The sequence below is a fragment of the Somniosus microcephalus genome, chromosome 23, assembly GCF_052327205.1.
Source record: "Somniosus microcephalus isolate GS21.2 chromosome 23, FLI_Smic_1.0, whole genome shotgun sequence".
NCBI classification, from domain to species: Eukaryota; Metazoa; Chordata; class Chondrichthyes; order Squaliformes; family Somniosidae; genus Somniosus; species Somniosus microcephalus.
The window spans coordinates 51,134,247-51,147,049 of NC_141009.1; positions in this window are offsets into that span (position 1 = coordinate 51,134,247).

The following is a 12,803-nucleotide window of genomic DNA, read 5'->3' on the forward strand; positions in this document are numbered from 1 at the left end:
ATTTATATAGCGCCTTTCGTGACCTCAGGATGTCCCAAAATGCTTTACAGCCAATTAAGTACTTTTGAAGTGTCGTCACTGTGGTGACATAGGAAACTCCGGCAGCCAATCTGAACACAGCAAGCTCCCACAAACAGCAATGAGATAATGACCAGATAATCTGTTTTAGATGTTGATTGAGGGATAAATATTAGACAGGACACCAGGGATAAACCCCCCTGCTCTTCTTGGACATAGTGCAATGAGATCTTTTACGTCCACCTGAGAGAGCAGACAGGTCCTCAGTTTAACATCTCATCCAAAAGACAGCACCTCTGACAGCACTGCACTGGAGTGTCAGCCTAGATTTTTGTGCTCAAGTCTCTGAAGTGGGACTATGAACCCACAACCTTCCGACTCAGAGGTGAGAGTGCTGCCTACTGAGCCACGGCTGACCGAAGTATATTGGTACAATAATTCAATGCCCTATGTCACGTGACTTGCAGTTCCCATCATAGTAAGGTTCTGATATGAACCAATCTGGCAATAGGGCCCCACAAGAACTTCCCCGCAAAGGTGGATTAAAAAATAAAAGGCCTAGGTTACCCTAGCACACCTTACCGCCATTGGCATAGTCTGCATCATGACTCATCAAAGGATCGTTGTGTGGAATGAGGAATGGGCAAATTGGAGATGATGGGGGGGGGCAGGCGCGGTTAATATCCTAAAATTAGAAGGTTCACTAATGTAACAGGTTTGCTGCACCTTGTTGAATGATTTTCTCCAGACATTTACAACTCATTCCCCAGGCAGATTTTTTCACTTCTGGTCAGACTATGGATGAATCAAAGATCAAAGAAAGAGCAACATTGCTAAATAACAATCGCTGTGTAAGGCTTAATTCCACATCTTTGGTTTCAAATTTTATTACTATAGGGTTATTTTGGGAATTTGGGGAATATTTTTAATCCCCTTGTCTTTTTGCAGCCTGTCCTGACACCAGTGTCTGAGTGAACAGGCATGATGTGGAGATGCCGGTGTTGGACTGGGGTGGACAAATGTGAGAAGTCACACAACACCAGGTTATAGCCCAACAGCTTTATTTGAAATTACAAGCTTTCAGAGTGCTGCTCCTTCGTCAGGTGAAGTGAAGAGATGCATATAGGCACAGCATATATAGTCAGAGAACACTGCCAGATGATTACAGGTAATCTTTCTAACTGCCCTTTATCACACCTCGGCAGAGAGATAATCACAGCAATCAAAGGTGTGAATGGTAACCAAACAGGTCAGCCAGGAAAACATTACATCAAAGAACAATGAGGTGGGGTCACAAGGGGTCAAATGTTGCAGATGCTGGGGTCTGTATGAAAAACAAAAAAAAAACAACAAAAACATTTTTTTTTGCTGGAAATCACAGCAGGTCCGGCCGCGTCTGTGTAGAGAGAACAAGCCACTGACGACTTGAGTCTGGATGACCCTACGTCAGGTGGGTTACATGTAGCATGACTTGAACCCAAGATCCCGGTTGAGGCTGTCCTCATGGGTGAGGAACTTGGCTATCAGTTTCTGCTCGACGATTTTGCATTGTCGTGTGTCTCGAAGGCTGCCTTGGAGAATGCTTACCCGAAGATTGGAGGCTGAGTGTCCTTGACTGCTGAAGTGTTCCCCGACTGGGAGGGAACACTCCTGCCTGGCGATTGCTGTGCGGTGTCTGTTCATCCGTTGTCGCAGTGTCTGCATGGTCTCGCCGATGTACCATGCTCTGGGGCATCCTTTCCTGCAACGTATGAGGTAGACAATGTTGGCCGAGTCACATGAGTATGTACCATGTACCTGGTGGGTGGTGTCCTCATGTGTGATGATGGTATCTGTGTTGATGATCTGGCATGTCTTGCAGAGGTTGCCGTGGCAGGGTTGTGTGGTGTCGTGGTCGCTGTTCTCCTGAAAGCTGGGTAATTTGCTGCGAACAATGGTCTGTTTGAGGTTAGGCGGCTGTTTGAAGGCGAGTAGTGGAGGCATGGGGATGGCCTTAGCAAGGTGTTCATCATCATCGATGACATGTTGAAGGCTGCAAAGAACATGGCGTAGTTTCTCCGCTCCGGGGAAGTACTGGACGACGAAGGGTACTCTGTCGGTTGTGTCCTGTGTTTGTCTTCTGAGGAGGTCTATGCGATTTTTCGCTGTGGCCCGTCGGAACTGTCGATCGACAATTCGAGCATCATATCCCATTCTTACGAGGGCATCTTTCAGCGTCTGTAGGTGTCCATCGCATTCCTCCTCATCTGAGCAGATCCTATGTATTCGCAGGGCTTGTCCATAGGGGATGGCTTCTTTAACGTGGTTAGGGTGGAAGCTGGAGAAGTGGAGCATCATGAGGTTGTCTGTGGGCTTGCGGTAGAGTGAAGTGCCGAAGTGTCCGTCTTTGATGGAGATTCGTGTGTCTAAGAATGAAACCGATTCTGAGGAGTAGTCCATGGTGAGTTTGATGGTGGGATGGAACTTGTTGATGTTATCGTGTAGTCTTTTCAGTGATTCTTCACCGTGGGTCCATAGGAAGAAAATGTTGTCGATGTATCTGGTGTATAGCGTTGGTTGGAGGTCCTTTGCAGTGAAGAAGTCTTACTCGAACTGGTGCATGAAGATGTTGGCGTATTGGGGTGCGAATTTGGTCCCCATGGCTGTTCTGTGTGTTTGGGTAAAGAACTGGTTGTCGAAGGTGAAGACATTGTGGTCAAGGATGAAGCAGATGAGTTGTAGGATGGCGTCTGGAGATTGGCTGTTGTTGCTGTTGAGTACTGAGGCTGTTGCACCGATGCCGTCATCATGGGGGATACTGGTGTAGAGTACCGAGACGTCCATCATGGCGAGGAGTGTTCCTGGTTCAACTGGTCCGTGGGTGCTGAGTTTCTGTAAGAAATCTGTAGTGTCGCGACAGAAGCTGGGGGTTCCCTGTACGATGGGTTTTAGGATGCCCTCGACGTATCCAGAGAGGTTCTCACACAGGGTTCCGTTGCCTGATACGATAGGACGTCCAGGTGAACAGGTGCAGTATCTACTCTCATGCAACCAGCAATGCCCCCTGCGGGCACATTTGGTGAGAAAATGACACCACTGCATCATTGACTCCTCTACAGCCCTCTTCATTGTGTGCAATAATGATAGAGTACGTTGCCACTTTAAGTTAGAATGAGTTAGTAATGTATGTGAATTTATATTGATTTATATATAAACAACAGGCCAATTCTCTCATGAATTGTTTTCTTAGGTCTGTTTGACTCTGTATGTAATTCCCCATCTGTTAAGCAATGATGGCAATCTTTACTTCATACAGTTATGTACAGGGCATAGAATCATCAAAGGATCTCATCAGACTCTATGAAGCATTCAGTTATTTTTGTCTCATTCTTATAGCTACAATGTGAGCATTTCCACCCACCACTGGTGTCAAATTAAAGAATGCAACTCCATAAATTCTTTTTTCAGGGAGAGACTTCTTCCACCTCCAAAAAAAAGCTTTTCTTCTCCCTTTCTTACTCTCTTCTTTCAATGTACTGTGCACAATGGGGTTGACCTGCTATCCCCAGGCCTCTACCAATGGTGCTTTCAAACCGACTGTGAGAAGTTGCAACAGTGCAGCCAGTGGTGATGATGATCCCTCTGGTTGCCCCTCCTCCAACACTGTGGAAGTTTCTGGCCTATTCTCAGCAACAATAATAATAACTTGCATTTATATAGCGCCTTTAACATAGTAAAAGCATCCAAGGTGCTTCACAGGAGCGTAATCAAAGAAAATTTGACACCGAGCCACATAAGGAGATATATTAAGACAAGAGGTAGCTTTTAAGGAGCGTCTTAAAGGAGGAAAGAGAGGCGAAGAGGTTTAGGGAGGGAATTTTACCTCATATAGTTTATAAGAAAACTGTTTCTTGAATTATGAAAATATGATATCTTGGGACACAGCATATAAATACATAACAGCACAACATGGCTTTCGGTAAGAACTGCACTGCATATGGCTTTATTATTATATACATCAGTAGTCCACCAGGTGGCTCTATTACAGAAAGCTGTGTAAAGATGAGAAGACTATCCATGTAAGCGATAGGTCATGTCAGATTACAGGAACGTTCTGACATTAAAATGAGAAAAATATCAAGGGGTTGTGTAGCTGGAACATAATAGTGTGTCTCGACACACTTTCAAAAAGTTCTTATTTCTAGAAGTTGGATGAGGCATGTGCCCAATGTCTGTCCACAATGCTATGGCCGAGAATGAAAACGTTTGATAGATGGGCATCTCAGGCATGAATCCATGTTGCAACACTTATTGACACGGTGTACTGGTGCACTATGCACCAACACAGTGCACCATGACGCTACATTCAATCCTTAAATCTTCAAAATGGACACAAATCTTTGGGGTGGGGTGACTGCTTTAAAGAAAAAAAATGCAAATTGTGAGGCAACAATGCTTTACAACTATGGGAATAATATACAATTTAATCTCAACCTAAGCAAAATTGTGTCAAAGGAATTAAATTATTTATTGAATTAAGTTTTGTGTTGCAATTTGAAGTAGAGCAACCATTTGTTTCCACCCAAGACAAAAGCAGGTATCATTCTTTACTGAGTGTCAACCATTTTGCTGCTCCCATTTCCCACACCAACAGCATACCACAATTATATGGTAAGGCAGGGAATCATGGTTGCCTAGATACAGCCCACAAAGATCCAATTTGAAGTAATGCTGCAAATGGTGTCTTAACTAGGAAAATAAAAAAATTAGCCTTTAATTACAACTCCCTGTATCTGGGTTTTTTTTGTGCAACATACACCCAATCCTCATCTCTCTTACACGTCAAGCTTGGTGGCATTCTACCCCATGATCTGTGGTTCTTCAGCTAAGTTTCTCAAACTGTAACATAGGCCTTGTGGAGCATGTGCCGCCTGTCGGCACCACACTGAAACATCAGCCATGCTATACTGATTTCTGAATCTCAGCCACTCACATCACTGTCTCTGGGCACAACTCTCACAAAGTTCCAGGCCTGCTCAACAGCACTGATCTCTCTTAATTTCTGCATATAAGATATACTGAATTGAAACTGAATCCTGAAACTCACTGTGAACAACAACAGATCCAGTACTTAAAAAAAAATGAAACTGTGGATTAAGAAAAGGAAGGGGTGATGCAAACTATTGGAAAAGAATTGCCGAGGAAGCCAGATACTGTGAGGAGAACATCAGCATATTAGTTAAATTGGCAAAGGATGACAATTTCCAAAAGAATCTGACAAATGATAGTATCAGTGGAAAAATAGAATGATATCCATTTAATTCAGAACTGAACATAACAATGGTTTGTTCTCAGAGTTTTTTTTTTAAACCAGTACTTTATTAAGTAACTGAGTCATTAGTATATATCAACATGACAACATCGCTTCCATTCAATAATAGAAAAACAGAATATTTTTTAAATGGTGAGAAACTTTCAAATATTGGTGTTCAGAGAGATGTGGGTGTCCTCGTGCAAGAAACACAGAAAGCTAGCATACAGGTACAGCAAGCAATAAGGAAGGCAAATAGCATGTTGGCCTTAGTTGCAAGGGGGTTGGAGTGTAAGAGTAAAGAAGTCTTGCTACAGTTGTACAGGGCCTTGGTGAGACCACATCTGGAGTACTGTGCACAGTTTTGGTCCCCTTATCTAAGGAAGGATATACTTGCGTTGGAGGCGGTGCAACGAAGGTTCACTAGATTGATTCCTGGGATGAGAGAGCTGCCCTATGATGAGAGATTGAGTAGAATGGGCCGATACTCTCTGGAGTTTAGAAGAATGAGAGGTGATCTCATTATAACATACAAGATTCTGAAGGGGACTGATAGGGTAGATGCTGAGAGGTTGTTTCCCCTGGCTGGAGTGCCTAGAACTAGGGGGCATAGTCTCAGGATAAGGGGTAGGCCATTTAAGACAGAGATGAGGAGGAATTTCTTCGCTCAGAGGGTTGTGAATCTTTGGAATGTTCTGCCCCAGAGGGCTGTGAATGCTGAGTCTTTGAGCATATTCAAGGCTGAGATAGATGGATTTTTGGACTCTAGGGAATCAAGGGATATGGGGATCGGGCGGGAACATGGAGTTGAGGTCGATGATCAGCCATGATCTTATTGAATGGTGGAGCAGACTCGAGGGGCCATATGGCCTACTCCTGCTCTTATTTCTTATGTTCTTATAATCCCCAGTCCAGTAAAAAAATAACCATGAAGCTCTCTGTAAAACACATCGCAGTATGAGCAGCAGGTAACCTTGCCTCTATGGGCACTGGCCACAAACAGTGATTTGTTAAAGTCAAATCTTTGGTCCAATATTTGGTCAAACAGCCAATTAAATGTTTCAGCACACATAAGGGAACTCGACGAGCACTTGTGTTGGTCAATCATTCAGAGATTGATGGAGTGCTGCTTCTTGGCTTTTAATTGAGGTACTTAGCTGGGTTATCACATCAAGTGGAACACGGGAGACTGCTGCACATTGCGCTACAATTACAACGCTTCACTTAATTGTATACACTGCCTCGGAAAGGGTCAATTACAGTGTCTGGCAAAGTTTCTCTCACTGAGACGAGTTCACTGCCTTGATTATTAGAAACTGGTAGAGAAAATGATTAAATTTGTATCGATCCTTGGTTGGACCAGATTTGGAGTGCTGTGCACCCCATGTTATAAAAGTGTGTCGAGGCACCGGAGAAGGTGAAATGAAGATTTACAAGGAGGATACCAGAACTGAGAGATTATAAATATCAGGAAAAGCTGATCAGGCTGAGGCTCTTTTCCCTAGAAAAGAGAACACTTGTAGGATTCGCAAAATTGGACTTTGTATTAATAAGGGTCAAATGGCAGAAGAGGCCGTGATTTTAAAGACTGTTTTAAAAGAAGCCCAGAAAAAGGGGCATACAAAATGGCCGCCATACCATGTGACCAGCTCATTGGGACACTTTAAAAAGGTTCCTGCACAACCTCAGACAGCTTTGTGGATTCAACCCACAGCAAGTTCTGGAAGCCGTTTCTGAGAGAACGAAACCAGACCACACGTATGCATATGGATTAGATGCAGATCCAGTCAAGATCGACCTGGAGACAGAGGCCATCTAAATGTTTACCCAGACAAAAGGGGACAATTTCATATTCATGAGAACAACATCCAGGAATAGATAGCGAGATCAGCAGGACATTAAAAACAATGAAGGTCATTCCAGGCCGGAGATGGCCTTTTCCGGCCATCGAGAACATTTTAAAATATAATAACTACCCCGCTGTGCTCCCAGCCCGCCAAAAGTTAAACAAAGACTAACCTGATTTTGGGCGGGAGATGGAAGCTTCTGGAAGAAAGGTATATCTGGAAGGCTTTTCGGCAGTTGGAGAGAAGCTTGAATCCGAACACTCAGAAGAAGAAGCAGGCACTCGGAGGAGGAAGAAGAACCAAGTCATCATCAAGAAGGCCGTCTCGAAGCCGGTGACCCGCCCCGGGGAAACACATCGGGAGATCATCGACCATCCCCGGGCCGTTGCCGGAACGAGAGGCCATCGACCCAACTTGGGAGAAGGAACAAAAAAATAAAACCCCAAGAGAAGAAACCTTCCAGCCACCCCGGTTGGAAGGAGAAGAGATAAAAACAAACTGAAGAAGCGATGGGAGCCAGCCCAAGGCTCCTCCGACCAGGGTCGAGCCGATGATCCTCGACCCCACCGACATCCAGGCCCGCCGATGTCCAGCCGCCCCCGACCCCCACCTCAGGGGAGAGGTGTGGCGCAGCTCGCAGGGGCTCCACGATCCACGTGGAGACGAAACGCCTGAAAGGACCAAACACAGACTCCATTTCAAAACCTTACACTTCCTAGTGGGATTGGTGAGCATGTTTCTGGCCTTTCACAATCAGATCTAGATAGGTTTAATAAGGGGATGGGTTTAAGGGTACAATTAACATGAGCTGTTTGATGCGCCTCAATAACTTCAAGGCTCAAAGTTAACTGGATAAAACAAGGCTTTTATTAGCAAAGAAAGATGCCTGTTTCTTCACCTAGCATTCTGCTGTTCTGCTGCAAGACAAGCCTGGGCTTGTCTTAAGTAGGGCCAGGCATGGGCGGAGCCGACACACCCAATGGGGAGAAAGGGGGCGGCGCACTATATACAATACAAGGTAAAAACACAGGAGCAGGCAATACAAACACAGGAGCAGGCAATACAATATATGTAGTTAAATACAGAGTCTGATGAATGACATATTTAATCACATTCACCCCTTCTACAGATTTAGTCTGTCCGGGGGTGTGATCGTCCTCTGTGACCGACGTAATGGTTGCGGTGCCGCGGGTGCCGGCTGGGTGTCCCAGGTGACCTCCTGGGTCTCTGCCAGGGGCGCCACCGGGGTTGTTGAAGGAGTAGGTGGTGGGGGTACCGTTGGCTGGTGTTCTTCCGGGGGTGATGAAAGAATAATGGGTAGAGTGGGTGGGTAATAGTTGTTGTGGTTGTTGTCGTTGTTGCTGTTGTTGTAGTAGTCATTGTCGTTGTTGCTGTTGTTACCGGCTGGGGCGAGGTCTTTTATGGACACAGTGTCCTCCCGTCCGTCGGCGTGCCGGACATACGCATATTGTGGGTTGGCGTGGAGTAGGTGCACTGGCTCCACGAGAGGGTCCGTCTTGTAGCCCCTCACATGCTTCCGCAAAAGTACCGGACCTGGGGTGGAGAGCCATGATGGTATCGATACACCTGAGGTGGATTTCCGGGGAAACACAAACATTAGCTCATGAGGCGTGGCATTAGTGGCGGTACACAATAGTGACCGTATTGAGTGGAGCACATCTGGGAGGACTTCCTGCCAGCAGGAGATAGGGAGGCCCTTGGTCCTTAGAGTTAGAGTGACTGCCCTCCATACTGTCCCGTTCTCTCGCTCCACCTGACCGTTACCCCGGGGGTTGTAGCTGGTGGTACGGCTCGTGGCAATCCCCTTGGACAGCATGCACTGGCGTAGCTCTTCACTCATGAAGGACGCCCCCCTATCCATGTGGATATAGCTTGGCATACCGAACAGGCAGAACAGGCTGTTGAGGCATTTAATGACCGTGGCGCTGGTCATGTCTGGGCAGGGGAAGGCGAATGGGAAACGGGAGTATTCGTCCACAATGTTCAGGAAGTAAACATTGCGGTCGACGGACAGGAGGGGGCCCTTGAAATCTAAGCTAAGCCGCTCAAAGGGCCATGTAGCTTTGATTAGGTGGGCTCTATCAGGGTGGTAGAACCGAGGCTTGCACTCAGCGCAAGTGCGGCAGTTCCTGGTCAGAGACCGAACTTCCTCAATCGAGTAGGGTAAGTTGCGGGACTTTATGAAGTGGAACAGCCGTGTGACCCCTGGGTGGCAGAGGTCGTTGTGGAGGGTCTGTAGTCAATCCCCGGTGGCGTTGGCACACATCCCCCGTGAGAGGGCGTCGGGGAATTCGTTAAGGGCCCCCGGCCGGTATATGATGTCGTACTCGAAGGTGGAGAGCTCAATCCGCCACCTAAGAATCTTATCATTTTTAATCTTCCCCCTCTGTTTATTATTGAACATAAATGCTACCGACCGCTGGTCGGTAAGTAGGGTGAAGCGTTTGCCGGCTAGGTAGTGCCGCCAGTGGCGCACTGCCTCCACGATGGCTTGGGCCTCCTTTTCCACGGAGGAGTGTCTGATCTCGGGCCCCTGGAGGGTCCTCGAGAAGAAAGCTACGGGCCGCCCCGCCTGGTTGAGGGTGGCCGCCAAGGCAAAGTCAGACGCATCACTTTCCACTTGAAAGGGAGTGTTCTCGTCCACTGCCTGTAGCGTGGCCCGCTCAATATCCTGCTTAATGCTTTTGAAGGCAGCATGGGCCTCAGCAGAGAGCGGGAAAGAGGATGCTTTCAAGAGGGGGCGGGCTTTATCAGAGTAGTTAGGGACCCATTGGGCACAATACGAAAATAACCCCAGGCACCTTTTCCGGGCTTTGGGAGTGTTGGGCAGGGGCAGCTCCCGTAGGGGGCGCAATCAGTCGGGGTCTGGTCCGATTTCCCCATTCTCCACCACGCTGCCTAGTATGCAGAGGCGCGTGGTGTTGAAAACGCACTTGTCCTCGTTGTAAGTGAGGTTGAGTTTTTGTGCGGTTTTCAGAAACCTCGCGAGGTTTGAGTCGTGGTCCTGTTGGTTGTGGCCGCAGATGGTGACATTGTCGAGATAGGGGAAGGTTGACTGCAAGCGGTGGTCGTCGACCATGCGGTCCATCTCCCTCTGAAAGACCGAGACCCCATTCGTCACCCCAAAGGGGACTCTGAGGAACTGGTAGAGGCGTCCGTTTGCCTCAAAGGCGGTGTACGAACGGTCCTCTGGTCTGATAGGGAGCTGGTGGTACGCTGACTTGAGGTCAATAGTGGAGAACACCCGGTATTGGGCAATTTGGTTCACCATCTCGGATATGCGGGGTAGTGGGGAGGCGTCTAGTTGGGTATAGATGTTGACTGTTTGACTATAGTCAATCACCATCCGCTTCTTCTTGCTACCCCTCACCACCACCACTTGGGCGTGCCATGGGCTGTTGCTGCGTTCAATAATGTGCTCCCTCAGGAGCCTGTCTACCTCGGTCGCGATAAACCGCCTGTCCTCCCAGCTGTACCTCCTGCTTTTGGTCGCTATTGGCTGGCAGTTAGGGGTAAGGTTCGCAAATAGTGAAGGCGGCTTTACCTTCAGGGTAGCCAGACCGCACACTGTGAGGGGCGGCTGGGACCCACCGAAATTGAGCGTGATGCTTTGGTGGTGGCACTGAAAATCCAGGCCCAAGATCACGCTCACACATAAATCCTTCATAATTAACAGTTTAAAATTATTATATACAGTGCCTTTAACGGACAATCGTACCGCGCAGTAACCCGCAATAGTCGATATCTGGGTTTTGTTGGCCATAGAGATCGTGCCCTGAGTAGGGACTATAGTTAGAGAGAGTCGTTGTACCAGACCAGGGTGAATGAAGCTCTCTGTGCTCCCGCTGTCAATTAAACATTTAACCTTGCACCCGTTTACCTCGATGTTCACCATCGATTTGGATAGTGGGTGCGGTCTGGACTGGTCCACTGTGATCGACGCCACTGTAGGGCCCTGATCGGGACAAGATGGTGGGCCACACGAGGCCGGGTAAGATGGCGTCCACGATGTCTGCTCGCGAGATGGCGGACCCCACGAGGTCAGACAAGATGGCATCCAAGATGGCTGCTCCCACGGCGCGCACGCGGCGGTGGCGGGTTTGCCTGCGGGGTTCCCTCTGCACACCTTCCCAAAGTGCCCCTTCTTACCGCACTTACAGCAGGTGGTGCCTTTCGCCGGGCACAGGTTCCAGGTGTGCTTCAGCTGCCCGCAGAAGTAGCATTTGGGGCCCCGATGCGTCGCGGCGTCGTAGGGCTTCTGGGGCGAGAGCAGGGCCCCGACGGTGTTGGGCTACCGGGCGGGGAAGATGTCTTCCAACATGGCGGCGCCCTTGGTGCGTACGAGGTGGCGTGGGCCGCGCGGCCTGAAGAGTAGGAGTCAGAGTTCTTCTGAGCCACATCCAGCGATCGCGCTGTGTCCACAGTCTGTGTCAGATCTAGGCCCGTTTTCTCTAGCAGTCTCTGCCGGATGTAATTAGAGCTAAGGCCTGCGATAAAGGCATCCCAAATAATCTCGTCTGTGTATACCGTGGCTTTCACGTCTTTGCATTTGCAGTCTTTGCCAAGCACTTTTAGGGTGACTAGAAAGTCCTCTAGCGACTCTCCGGGTCGCTGTGTGCAGGTAGCAAGCAGATGCCTGGCGTACACCTCGTTGGTAGGCCGCTGATAGTGGGCCTTTAGAATGTTGCAGGCATCCAGGTAGGCGGCGGCATCTTGGATGAGTGGAAAAACCCGGTGGCTTACCCGATTCTGCAGGATCCCGAGTTTCACATCTCCGGTGGCTCTAGAGGCTGTGACGGCTTCGGAGTTGGCCATAAAAAATTCCAAGCACTGGAACCAGTGTCCAAACCGTGCCGATGCATCCGAAGCATGCGGGTCCAAATCCAAGCGTTCCGGTTTCAAAAGTTGATCCATCGTTGAAAGTTTGCTAATAAAATTGATGCGCCTCAATAACTTCAAGGCTCAAAGTTAACTGGATAAAACAAGGCTTTTATTAGCAAAGAAAGATGCCTGTGTCTTCACCTAGCATTCTGCTGTTCTGCTGCAAGACAAGCCTGGGCCTGTCTTAAGTAGGGCCAGGTATGGGCGGAGCCGACACACCCAATGGGGAGAAAGGGAGCGGCGCACCATATACAATACAAGGTAAAAACACAGGAGCAGGCAATACAAACACAGGAGCAGGCAATACAATATATGTAGTTAAATACAGAGTCTGATGAATGACATATTTCATCACACTGTTGTCCCTCGATGTTCCGTGAGTTTCCTTATTTCATGATGATCTTTGTAGAGTATAAGATGCCTGTATTTGCCTTAGTTAGTATCATGTCGTTATGATTTGTTTTGTGTTTTTCCCTTCCATGTACTCTCTTATCTGCTTGCATTTGATTTGATATTTTTCCTTATGCAATAAAATTTCATTTTGTTTCATCAAACTTTCTCTACAAGAGTTTTCTCTACATTGTGGTTCCTGCCCCAAAGTCCAGAGTACAGAATCTAAGGGGCGAGTGGGTCGAACCACTCAAGGTTTTACTGTGCAAGAGAGAGAGGCCTCTAGAGAGAGAAACCTCAGGGACATCTCTCAAGGAAAACCCCTTACACAAAATGGCGACTGCGGCAGGACTCTG